The sequence below is a fragment of the Vipera ursinii genome (genome assembly GCF_947247035.1).
Source record: "Vipera ursinii genome assembly, chromosome: 7".
Lineage (NCBI taxonomy): Eukaryota > Metazoa > Chordata > Lepidosauria > Squamata > Viperidae > Vipera > Vipera ursinii.
In genome coordinates this window covers 52,544,147-52,557,710 of record NC_139521.1, presented here as the reverse complement: position 1 = coordinate 52,557,710, position 13,564 = coordinate 52,544,147, and positions in this window count along the sequence as shown.

The following is a 13,564-nucleotide window of genomic DNA, read 5'->3' as shown; positions in this document are numbered from 1 at the left end:
CTAGTTCGGGTATGAGCGACTTGTGGCCTTCTACACTGGTTCTTCTCCAAACCTTCTTCCTAACTCATTTATTTCAGCTACAGAATGCAGAACCTTGTTGCAGAACTGGGGCTTTCTTCCTTCTTCAGAAGGGAAGCACATGAAAACCATAACAATAGACTTAAGAGTACATTTAAATGCAAGCTTCTGAGGTGGCAGGAAATCTGCATTTGTGGTAAGAAAACAGGACATTTGAGGTTGCAGTTACAGCACATTTATTTATATTTAGCAATAGACAGCATTGCTGCCTGTTTAGTAAAAGTTGTGACTGACTGTAGATCTAGTAAGCCACCATAACTGAACTTGAACTCAAGTCTTCCCAATCCTAATTCAACAATACAAAAACAATATAAACATTACAACTGTGTAATAAACTAGAAAATGCAAAATATGCTACTGTTCTTTTTATTATTTTTCATATAATTTACTGAAATGAAAACAGGCTTTTTTCAGATCATATGACAACTACAGAACACAAAGAATTCCACAGCTGGGGAACAATCATCTAAAATATATTTCTGCATAGAATAAATAAATGATGCATGAGTACATGACTATAATACTCTCTGGAAGGGAAGGCTTCATGTTTTTTTAATTTATTCCAAATAAGTATACTGAATCTCACTTTTATGTTGCAAGACACTTAATATAAATCACATTTTTATGTTGCAAAATACCCTATTATGAGTGGAATGCTTAAAAAAATGCTCTTGGTTCATTTGGAGAACAACAGCGAGAATTCAAGCCATGCTTATCAAATATCAATGTGGACATTTATCATATGTGCTTGTATAGGTAATTTTCTGGTTTTTGCTATTTGGCAATCCTTGGCTATAACTATAACATTCAGCCATCAAGGAAACAGAATCTGAGCACCATGTGCTAGTGCAGCTCATGAAATACATATAAAAATAATTTTTAATTTTGTATATTACAATTCCTTATCAAGAAAATATTGACTAATAAAAACTAATTTTCATATACTCTTATTCTGCATCTTTTTTTATCCTACTACACTTGTAGAATGGATTATGCAAATCACTGAGCTTTGTGGAGTAAAATTCCTATGCCATAGCTAAGTAAACCTTTCTTAGCAGTCCCTCTGTCTTCTGTTCCATTTTCATTAAGCATTGCCGGCACACGCAGATAAGGCTTTCTGGATCGTTCAAACATCTGTTGGGATGCAATGCTTAACAATGACCTTTTCAATCTAATTTACGAGAATAAAAGAAGCGCCATGGAAACCATCCATGCAAACCTTGTAAAAATGGTGGGAAATATTAAGTAAAATGAAAAATGCTTTTAAAAAATGAACACTGATTATCCCAGACCTCACATGATACATTTATGTGGAATAAATGCACACGTATGCTTTGGTTTTCCCCTTTGCCTCTTTTGCCTCTTTTCTGGTTTGTGGTCAAATAGTATTGGTCTGATTATCTGTAGGATGTTTAAGCAAAAAGATTGGTTTAACCTAGTGATTCCTCTGCCCACGTCTCTCTCAAACATCACCTGTGAGTGGAGAAACATCCACCTGTGATGAATGAACCTTTTTATTGTCAAAGTACAACCATGTATACATTGAGATTGGCTGAGCCTCCCTTCGTTCCCCCACCCCCAACTTACAGTGACACAAACCCTCCATCTTATTACACCATCTTATGACAGTAATATGGAATGGGGCAGTTTTCTCATCTGAAACTTGACGTCTTTGAAAGTTTATTCCCTATCGCTTGACTGATAAAGGCACTAGGCAGTGACCATGATTACCTAAGAACTGAGTTGCTGAAGTTTATCTGCAGGTCTACATACATGAAAAACATAAACATCAACTTCCTCTAGTTACAAGGTCAGAAAGGCCACCATTAGTCATTTCATTGTTTCGTCATTTTAGCTTCCTGCAAAATTTTTCTCTGAACCTGAGAATACAGTTAAGCAAGCGAGTTCAACTGTAGTCCTTTTAAGGAACTATGCAAGTCTGCTTTACGCAGTGTGGAAAAGCTACACCAGCCTTTCACAGAGAAAAGGAAAACAACATGGAAGCAAAATTATCCACTGCAACCCATGTTGTGTCCCACTTAGTGCCAATAGAAAAAGAGATCTAGAAGGTCCAAGGTAATCAAGATGTAATATTTGTGATCAAAATGTAAAACTTACATTTACAATCATAGTTTCTCAGGCCAGAAATATTGGTAATTAGCTCCATGACTGAAAAGTTCAAGGACCTATTAAATTGGAAAAATTAATAATAATTCTATAATTAATTCCATCCAGTATACAGTGCTTTTTTGTAAGAGAAAAAGGTGCTGGAACTCACACATGTCATACAACCCACCTTGCCTACCCTACAAGGTTCCATCCAAAAAAGGTGCCGGAACTCCGTTCTGAGCGTTCTATGAGAAAAAAAACCCTGCCAGTATAAGATGTGTCTCCATTTCTTGTTGTCATTGGGAGTAGGCCTTTGATTGCCATCTTGTATTTTCTGACCCTCTCCCATGCTCTATGATCTTAAGTGGCAGCAAGGATATTGTTAGCAAGAATTCCTGAAAGTTTTCTTTTAAAAGAAAAGAGAAAAAGAAGGGAAACAACAGGTGAAGAAGGAAGCCTGCTGGATGCCGACTGAGGCATTTTTAGATATTTGTCGATGAAGCAAAAAGCATAATGGATGTTACAACTTTTGGTGTTCTCAGGATCACTCAGGATGAAGGCCTAATTAGAGCTAAATATAGGTATTACCTTCAAACTTGATAAAACCAAGAAACTTGCTGGGTTTCTTCTGTCAATTCTGTGTCGTGTATGTTTCATGTTGCCTTGAAATTTGTTCTGTCTGCTAAACAGAACATTTTTTAAATTTTTTTTTATGGTACTAACATTTTGCCAAATTCTAATTTAATCTTTAAGTTGTTCTTTAGACACGTTTTGCTGGTTGTTTTCCAAGGCTACTAAATTCCATCCTAAAAATTTACAACAAACAAAAAGCAAACTGATTATCAATACAAATTCATAGTCCTTGAACTATTTGGAATGATGCCAGATGGTTTTGATTTTTGTTTTAAATTATGGTAAGCTGCATCTAGATCAGGGGTGTCAAACTCAATTTCACTGAGGGCCGCATCAGCATTGCGGTTGCCCTCAGGGGGCCGGGTGGGTATGGCCAGGGTGGGCATGGCCTACTGGGTGGGCGTGGCTAGAGTGCATATGGCCTACTGGGTGGGCGTGACCAGCTCTACCTCATTCGCATCAAAGGTGCCTATGGGGGCCTGGGCAGGAGTGGGACGGATCTGAGGGTCTCTGGCAGAAGGAGGGTCTCTGGGCCAGGGCCAAAGCAGTGGGGGCCGTTCCCTCACTGTTTCTAGGATGGCTTCGTGGGCCGCATGAAACCACTTCGCGGGCCGGATCCGGCCCCCGGGCCTTGTGTTTGACATGTCTGATCTAGATGATTTGGGGCAATCCTGAAAACTAAACAGAATTGGTCCGGTTAACACTTGGATGATAGGTCATTTGGAAGTCAAGGGCTGCAGGCTGCACTGGTGAGAAAAAAACATCTCAGGAAGATAAGCTACAGCAAAGCACTTCTGCATTAGTATCAAGGAAACAAATGATGTGAATGAGTCCAGTCACTAAGAGCTGAGCTTTGCTGAAAGGCAACTTTATGTTTAAGCCAAATAGAACTTGAAGATGCAGTGGTTGCTGGAAAGAAGTTGTCCATTTATTTATTTTTATAATTTCCCCATTGTTCCATTTTATTTTTAAATGATAAGAAGCCATGCTGAGAGTGACGTCCATGTGAAATTTTAGTCCTTGCCCTCTTTATAGATCCAGGATCCAAGTGGATCATAAGAGAAGATGATGGAGTAAAAGATGTAAGTAAAAGATGGGCACTTGCAAGTCAGTGGCTTCATTGTGAAACATTTTTGTTAAAACAAGAAAGAAAAACAGGAAATGCTATTGTTATTATGAACTAGAATTCACAGTGGTTGAATTGAGGAAGACATAGAATTAACCCAAAAGAAAATAGGTGAGATGATGGTCAAGTTAAGAGGAGGGATACTGGTCAAAAATACATGTCTAGCTATGGATTAGGTGTTGCCATGCCTAATCCTAATATATAGGGTAACAGCTTGATTAAAGAAAGGGGGCACAGGGTCTTCAAGTATCAGTTTTTTGGGTCCCACTGAGGGATCACTTCACAGGACAAAAGCACTAACAGCAAAGGAGTTGCTCTTTTCACTGCTTCTCTTGCCATTCAAACTTAGAGAAGCAGCCAGTGAGAAGAGAAGAGGGGAAGTGAGGCTTTCTAGGGGCAGTTCCCTGGCACCAAGATCTGCTTCCCTTCCTTTCACCCTCCTTGAATCATCACCATTCCTATCAGTTAGAGCATGTATGGCAAGAGAAGAGAGTAGAGGTGAGCAAGGACAGCTCTTTTGGTGGCTGTTTGTCCAATCCTGTAAAGTGAACTGACAACGGAAGAGCTGCTTCTCCTGCCCTCCACCTCAAGACATGGGGGTCTGAAGTAAAACAGCAGAGGGCAATGCAAGCAACAGAGTTTTCAGAATGTTGTTTTCCTAGAAGAAAAACACTTCAGTTGCTGTCACACTGAACAGTCTATACTCTATAATCTGTAAATAACTCTGTCCCTAAGTTCAACCTCCAGCGAATATGCTTCACAACTCCACCCTAATTCTGATCCCAATCTTGCTGAAACTTGTACTGTTAGCAGTCTGCATGCTCAAAGAAAACCTGAAATGCCCAAGTACACAATGTGAATTTCAGGGAGAAGGCCAGGCAAAGAACAGTAAGGCTATTGTGAATGTTAAGGTTGTAAGGCTGAATGTACTTGAAGCTACATTCTTATCATACTTCATCAGTCTACTGTATTCTTGAAAAAAACTACAACCATTAGAGACTTATATTTACAGATATCTGAACAGATAATTTCATTCTCCAATTATATTATGCCATAACTCTCCCCACCCAAAAAACCTGCCAAAAGGTTCTATGAACTATGTATTACTTTGGAAAAAAAACATGTAAAATATATCTCTTCCCTATTTTCAGTTTAACTTCAAATGTTTGCATTCAAATACCATATTAAGCCATAATATAGTTTATTTGGCTTTGGCTTAGTTATATGAATAAAAAGATTGTGGTTTACAAACCTTGCAAAATGAATGAATCTGACTATTATGAATTAGTCAATAGCCATTGTTAAAATAAACACTGCTAGTGCTATGTGTGAATCCAGCATGGGTGTGTTGTGTTCCACTTGTGCAACTCATAATGAGTTCTGCAGGGGTCAAGGCAGCTCTTAATTTTGCTCTATTATACAACAAGAAAGATGCAATCATTTTCATATGGTTTCAGTAAAAAAGTAAGCTTGATCTAGAAATTTTATTTTGAAAATTTAAAGTATAATTTCTCTTAAATTAACCATAAAAAGATACTTTTAGACAATAGATAATTATTATAAAAGAAATATATGAATATTTGATAATACTGCTTTTAATTCTTAGTCCTTTTAAACATAAATGTAAAGAGTATAACTGAAGTTTTACGACATCTCTTTATATAACATTAATGCAGCAGAAATGTTGAGCAGCATGGTGGCCTAGTGGTGAAGATGATCTACTCTTGTTTGAAAGGTTGAGAGGTCAATCCTAGTTAGTGGCAGTTGTTTAGGGCACAAAGACAAAAATTATCTGCTGTGAACTCCACATGGCATCAGGAAGGGCATCCAGCCAGTAAACACTCAGCTCCATTCAGTTGCTCTGGCTCTACCCCGAATTAAGGGATTACAGGCTCATAAAAAGGGAGTTTTTAATTCAGCTGAAATGTATCAGCATTAATTATCATTACAATTATATTTTGTAAATGCTACATATTAAATTATGAATGTTATTATCTATGTTATCTACTCAACAATATTGGATGTATTTTGAATTTGGTTCAGTTTCCCCTACAGAAAATGGAAGTGCTTTGCCTCAAATGAAATATTGTTTATTTAGTCATTTAAATTTGTTGTAGTCATCCACCTCAGCAGACCATGAATAGGTTACAAAATCCAAAAACAATCAAAACAGTTAAACTCTGAATTGTATTCTAGGGATAGTAAAGGTAAAGGTAAAGGTTCCCCCGCACATGCATGCTAGTCATTTCCAACTCTAGGCGCCGGTGCTCATCTCCATTTCAAAGCCGAAGAGCCAGCGCTTGTCCGAGGACGTCTCCGTGGTCATGTGGCCGGCATGACTAGACACCAAAGGCTCATGGAACGCTGTTACCTTCCCACCGTAGAGGTCCCTATTTTTCTACTTGCATTTTACTAGGTTGGCAGAAGCTGGGATGAGTAACTGGCGCTCACTCTGTTACACGGCACTTGGGATTTGACCCGCCAAACTGCCAACCATCTGATTGACAAGCTCAGTGTCCTAACCCACTGAGCCACCGTGTCCCTAGTATTGCATAAGTGAGTGTAAATCAGAGTCTTCCTGATCTATTGTGTAATGATTCTGGCTCAAATCCTAGGCTTAACCTTGCTGAGTTGGCTCAATAGGATTTTTGGCTCAGTAGGATTGTCTAAGAATTATTTTCAGATGACTCCATGATAGGAACTATCTTTCAACCTCATTAATCTTGTGGTTGTTGAATGCATTTATTCACTGATGTATTTATAACAAATATATCGTCTTTCAGGACACCTTTTATTAAAGCAATATGCAAAAGCTGATTAAAGCAGAAAATGTTGGTGAGAGATTGGCCGAGCCAAGGGGAGAAGTTAAATGGGGAATTAGTCTGGAATCTTTACATTGGCACAAGAGTGCAAAGTCTGCCCACCACACCCTTGAATGCTATTGAACCTTATATAGTCTGGACAAAAGCCAGTCTGAGAAGATTTCTGTGTTAGAAGCTTGAGCAATAAAATAGCTAACCGAACTCTTCAGGTGTGGATTTAATTGTTCATAACTGACAAAAAGAGATGCAAGAACAACAAAGGTCTGTTGGCATGGGACCACTAAGCCCAAAAGTTTTGTTAATGAAAATTGATAGTACCATCTCATCATTGGTCATGTGAATGCCCATCTTCAGCTGCTGCAGCAGTTGTGCCCCCATCTGAAGCACTAAGACCTTGCAACAGTAGTATCATCCTCTTTACATAAAGGTTATTGCTCTGGCCTTTGAAGACCATTTGAAAACTACAACTGCTGCAAAGTTACGGGGCCAGGATTAATGTCTAAAAGCTTTTCATGCTGGTCCTCAAGGCTCTGGATGTATTACCAACAGGCTTCTGAATACAAATCAAAATGTTGGGCTTTGACGTATGAAGTCCTTTGGTAGGATTAAGAGCTTGCACTAAAGAATTTTCAGGACTACTTTCTCTGGCAAGATTCAGCTCATCCTGTACATCTATCACAGAAAAAGCTGCTGATACTCTCATATTTTCATGAGTCATTGGAAGGAGGAAGGGAGGAAGCTGAAAGCTATAGGACAATGGCAATGGCAGCATCAACACTATGAAACTATGAAATGATAGAAAATACTCAGGTTTTAGATCTTGGCTGTGATTTGTTCTCCAAGCTTGTTTTAATATAATATCTGAATGTGAACTATGAAACTATCTTCCCTTGGATATTAGAGTAAACTTCTTTGTGATATTCATCCAGAAATTATTAAAAGTAGAAGTATTCCAAAATGCCCTCAGGAGTTAAATGATTTCTTGCCATTAATGTTATTGCATCCTGATCAGTACCTATCATATAATCCCATGTTAAGGATTTTAATGTTATTATTATGAATATATTAGTATTATATTTATTGTGGATCTTTTATTGTTTGTAGCAGTATCTGTTCTGTGGGCATTTCCTGTAAACTGTCATGAATCAAGTGAAACTGATATTGTGCATATTTAATCATTTTTTTTAAAAAAATCATCTGTGTTAAACTTAAAATCTCTAGTTTCCAGAAATCCAAATGGCAATTGACGTGGAGTTACATGACATGCTAAACTGAAGATTTTGACTACTAAATATGTGCAAAAGGAACCCAGATTTACTTATGCTTTATAATAAATACTTTTCCCATTGAACTACTTAACAAAAGAAAAGCATCTTTGCTTACAATAGTGTTGATTAGATGATGCAACTTAAATAATAAGAACAAAGGAGAGGGAGAAAAAAGTGTGTGTGGGGGGGGGAAAAATATGCAAACAAGTCCATTCATTGATGATAGAAAGTAGGAGAAATGCAGACAAATCTATATAACTCAGAAGCAGAGCAGATTCAGGCTCAGACTAAAGGTAGGACCAGAAATCGCTTTCCTGCAGCTACTAATTCATCTTTATTGGTTAATGGTCTAGCTTGCTATAAGTCAGCCTCCTGCATAACAAATGAGAAGGCATCTAATCATACAGAAGGTGTGAAGAGGTTGGATAACAAACCAGCACCCAGCCCCATACATTCCTGCATTGGTGTCTATACAACTTTTTTTTTTTGGATTGCAACTTCAGTGTATTATATCCACAGTGGCCCATATTATATTGGTCCTGTTATGTATTGGGCTCAATGGTAATACCACGTGGGTTGCTGAAGCAGCTAACGGCTCTCCAGCAACCCAGACTACAAGTCTCCAGTGCTGCTATTGGCTGTCCCTAGGTGGCAATGGTTGCTTCAAACCTATTGGCTGCTGCCTAGGGGCTAGACTATATATTGCAGCTAGTTACAGCCCAATTCTCAGTTCAGATCTTGCAAGCAATAAACCATGAGCTTTCCTGAACTCACTTGCCTCGTCTTCATTCCGGCGCCAAAGAACCCGCTACACAACTCTGGTGATGAAGGTGGGATCCTGCTTCCCTGAAAAAGAGCTGAAGTCTTAGAAGGGAAGGCAGCCCACGCCAGAGGGAAAAGGCATTTTCCCCCCTCCCTCAAGGTCAGCTAGCAAGCTATGCTAGCGACCTCGTGCTCAGCGAACTCATTCCCTGAGCCTGGGAAGCAGGATCGGAAGAAATCGCAGGAACCAGCAAGAAACAGAATGCCGAAGGTTGTAAGACTTCGAGAATTCGATGTGAAGCATCCAGAAGAATGGCCACCTTATTTGTCCCAGGTAGAAAACTTCCTCCGGGCAAACCAAATCGTGGAAGAAGGCCTCAAGGCCACAACGCTACTCTGCCTCTGCAGCCCAGCAACCTTTGATTTGGCCGAGAACCTCTTTGCTCCAATGCCAATAGAATCGGTCTCCTATGCGGACCTCAGGAAGAAGTTAACCGAACATTTCTAGCCCAAGATGTCTGAAATGGCCTGGCATTTCAAGTTTGACCAGAGAGTGCAGCAACTCGGTGAATCAGCTTCAGAATTCATCACGGGCCTGAGGCAGGCTGCACGCCTTTGCAAATTTTTGAACTTAGAAGAGAGACTACAAGATCAGCTTGTTTGTGGCCTACGGAACTGAACGCTTCAACAAAGACTCTTTGCCAGACCAAATTTAACATTTTCAGAAGCAGAAGATGAAGTTTTGGTTGACGAAGCCGCCGGGGGTGCAGTTCAAGCAGTCCAGCCTGCCAAAACGACAAAGCATGAAGAAACGGTCCACCACGAGGACGCCAAACACCCCGAAGAGTCCTCCGAGGAGGAAGAACCAGAAATCAACAAACTTCAAAAGCAGCCCAATGCGCAACACCGCAACAGACAGCAGCAAGAGAACGCTTACAAGGTAGTTCTCTTACCTAGATGTAAAGGGTGCAGCGGCAGCCATTTTCTTGCTGATTGCACATTCCGGTCAGCTACATGCAGAGCCTGTGGCCAGACAGGCCACGAGGGACCGGCCACCCAAACACCAGTCGGAAGAACCGACTAGGAGAGGGACTGGGGCCCAGGGTCTGGTTAGTGTGGGTTTTTTCAGAAGCTGTAGAAGCGTGTGCTGCACTGGGGCTTGACGGCCCCTCAAACCTAAACTCAGACTCCTGGTAGAGCTACAAGGAGTTCCTTGTAAAATGGAATTGGACTCTGGCTCTGCAGTCTACATTATTTCTCAAGACACTTTTAATTTCGTGTGTAGGCACAGTAACAATTGGGCCAAACTGAGGCCCTCAGACATAATTCTAACTGACTTTCAAAATGCTCAAGTTAAAATTAAGGGAGAAGCCACCTTGACTGTAAAATTTAAGGGGTTTTATGGGCACTTGGATGTCATAGTAGTAAGGGGCCAGAGAACGAGTCTCATTGGACTCGATTAGTTTGATGCCTTAGGTATTCAGATTATTGGTATCAACCGGACACAAACTGCAAACCTCTTGTCAGTATGTGAGGACTATGCTGATGTTTTTGATTCTGCCCTAGGAACATACACAGGCCCGCCTATCTCATTCAAGCTAGACCCCAATGTAGTTCCAATTAGGGTTAAGCCTCGAAGGGTCCCCTTTGCCTTAAAACATAAAATTGATTCTGAACTCGACAAGATTGTAGAACAGGGTGTTTTACAGCCAGTTGATGGGGGGAGTGGGAAACTCGTATAGTCACCCCACTTAAAGCCAACGGGGAAATTCACATTTGTGCTGATTATAAATGCACTCTAAATAAAGCCTTCAAGCAACACGCTTACCCAGTTCCAGTGGTCAACCACATTTTAGCCTCCCTGCAAGGGGGAACTATTTTTGCTAAACTTGATTTAGCACAGGCCTATCAGCAATTGCCGGCTGATGAGGCCACAGCTGCGGCTCAGACAATCGTGACTCATGGGGGGGGGGCTTTCAAAGTAAAACGCTTACAGTTTGGAGTCAGTGTTGCCCCAGGCATTTTCCAGGGAATAATGGAACGCACAGTTAAGGACATTCAGGGCGTCTGCCCTTATTTTGATGATGTTCTTATTGCTGGGGAATCCCCAGAAGTGTTAGCCAGCAGGCTCAGAGCTGTTTTACAGAGGCTTTGCGAAGCAGGCCTCAAATTGAAAAAGAACAAGTGTAGTATTGGGGTTCCTTCAACAGAATTCTTGGGATTCAGAATTGATGCTAATGGCATTCACCCTGCTGAATCTAAAGTGAAGGCCATTGAAATGGCTCCTAGGCCCAAATCCAAAGGTGAGCTACAAGCATTCTTGGGTCTCCTTAACTTCTATCACACCTTTCTACCTCATAAGGTAGCATTAGCAGAGCCTTTGCACAGGCTTTTAGATAAGAAAGCTCCATGGAAATGGACTAATTTACATGAAAAACGTTTCCAGGACTTAAAAGCATTATTGTCAGAAAAGTCCACTGTAACTCATTACAAAGAGTCTAAACCAGTATGTCTTGCATGTGATGCATTTCCCTATGGTGTGGGGGCAGTTTTAAGTCACTTAGAAAAGAATGGAACACAGGTTCCTATAACATTCTACTCAAGGACGTTGTCCTCTGCTGAGTGCAACTGTGCTCAGATTGACAAAGAGGCCCTAGCCATTGTTGCTGGAATAAAAAAATTCCATGACTATTTATATGGCAGGGACTTCACGGTCTTTACAGACCACAAGCCACTGTTGGGACTTTTCACAACAGATAAACAAACCACCCACATACTGTCCTCAAGAATGTTGAGATCGTCTATTTTTCTTTCTGCATACAATTTTAAATTGATTCACAAACGGGGCAAAGAAATGGGCCATGCTGATGGCCTCAGCAGACTACCACTGCCACTAATGGAACCAGACCCAGCTCCTGCTGCCAGAATTCTGTCCATACAGAACCTCCCTGAATTTCCCCTCCATGCTGGGGACATTGCTGCTGAAACAGCTACAGATAGAACACTTAGTAGAGTACTTTCATGGGTATACACAGGGTGGTTGGATAAAAGCCCAGGTTCTGAATTTCAGAATTATTTTGTTAGAAGACATGAGCTTTCTGCCCACAAAGGGTGCAATTTATGGGGAAACAGAGTCATAATTCCCTCTTCCTTAAGAGACAGGGTCTTACAATCATTACATGAAGGCCATCCAGGCATTGTCAGAATGAAAGCTTTAGCAAGAAGCTACCTTTGGTGGCCTGGCCTTGACAAGGACATTGAGGCACAAGTCCATGGTTGTTATACATGCCAGCAATCTAGGCCTGAAATGCCACAGGCTCCAGTCCACAGGTGGGAGGAAATGCACACTCCCTGGTCTAGAATTCACATAGACTACGCTGGGCCCTTTCAAGGCCAGCTCTTTTTCATAGTGGTGGACAGCCACTCCAAATGGCTGAAAGTAATTCCAGTCCCTAACATGACTCCTGCTAGAACCATCCAGGTGCTGAGAAAACTCTTATCCACTCATGGGTTGCCAGATGTCTTAGTTTCAGACAATGGGGCCCAATTCACTGCTGCTGAATTTCAGGCCTTCCTTAGAGCAAATCTCATCAGACGTGCAACATCTGCGCCCTTTCATCCATCTTCTAATGGTCAAGCTGAATATATGGTGAGGACAACGAAGGAATCACTCAAGCGCATTGAAACAGGTGACTAGCATCACAGATTGGCAGATTTTCTACTCTGCCAGCATTCAACGCCCTGCACTGCTACAGGCAAAAGTCCTGCAGAACTGCTTTGGGGGAGGTGATTGATCACTAAACTGGACAGGTTGCATCCAGATAGAGTGGCAGCAGAAGCCTCTCAACCAAAACCTCCGAGGGGACTGCAAATGGGCGATTGGGTTTGGGTCAGGAACTATGGTCATGGGAATCTGTGGGTTCCTGGTAAAACTACCAAAGCATCTGGGCCCCTATCTTATGAAGTGGGGCTGGAGGGAGGGCAAGTTGTCAGATGCCACATTGATCAACTGAGAAAATGGTTTCTAGAACGGCCACTAAGTGAGGATTGCATCATAAGTCCCTCCCAAGGTCCTCAAACTTGTGGCCAAACTAGTCCTCACTTGGACTCTTAGGACTTTTCCTTCATAACCAATGAGGAACCAGATGGAGAAGTGGGGAGTCCAGGAATGCAACATGGATCCCCTGCAGGAGCAAGCCAACCAGACTTCAGCAACTGCTGTGCCTACTCTGCTGATCAGTCTGACTCTGGGGTGGGCCAACCTGGAAAGGCCAGCCAGAGAGCATCTAATCCCCTTGACTCAGGAGCAACAAGGGACATGGGTCTACCTAGCCCACTGGGTAAGCTGGTAGACAACAAAGTGACTGGAACTCGGAGACGTTCCTCTAGGACACACAAGCCTCCTTCATATCTTGCTGATTACGTTGTAAAATAAAGATCTATAATGTTGTTGTATTGCAACTTGCCACTGTACTACAGAAACTGGGAGTTATGATGTTAACTGTCTAGTGTGCTGTCAATGAAGGCCTATTCATTCAGATGCTATGATGTTAACTGTCTACTGTGCTGTCAATTAAGCCTATTCATTCAGATGCTGTAAGTTAACCTTGTAACCTATATGGGTTTATTTTCTATTACTATTATTTAGGATTGTTTTGATAATGAATCTTGATAATTGTATTAAGACTAAATTGTGTTACAATATTGTCTGATCTAAGAGGGGAGGGGTGTTATGTATTGGGCTCAATAGTAATACCACGTGGGTT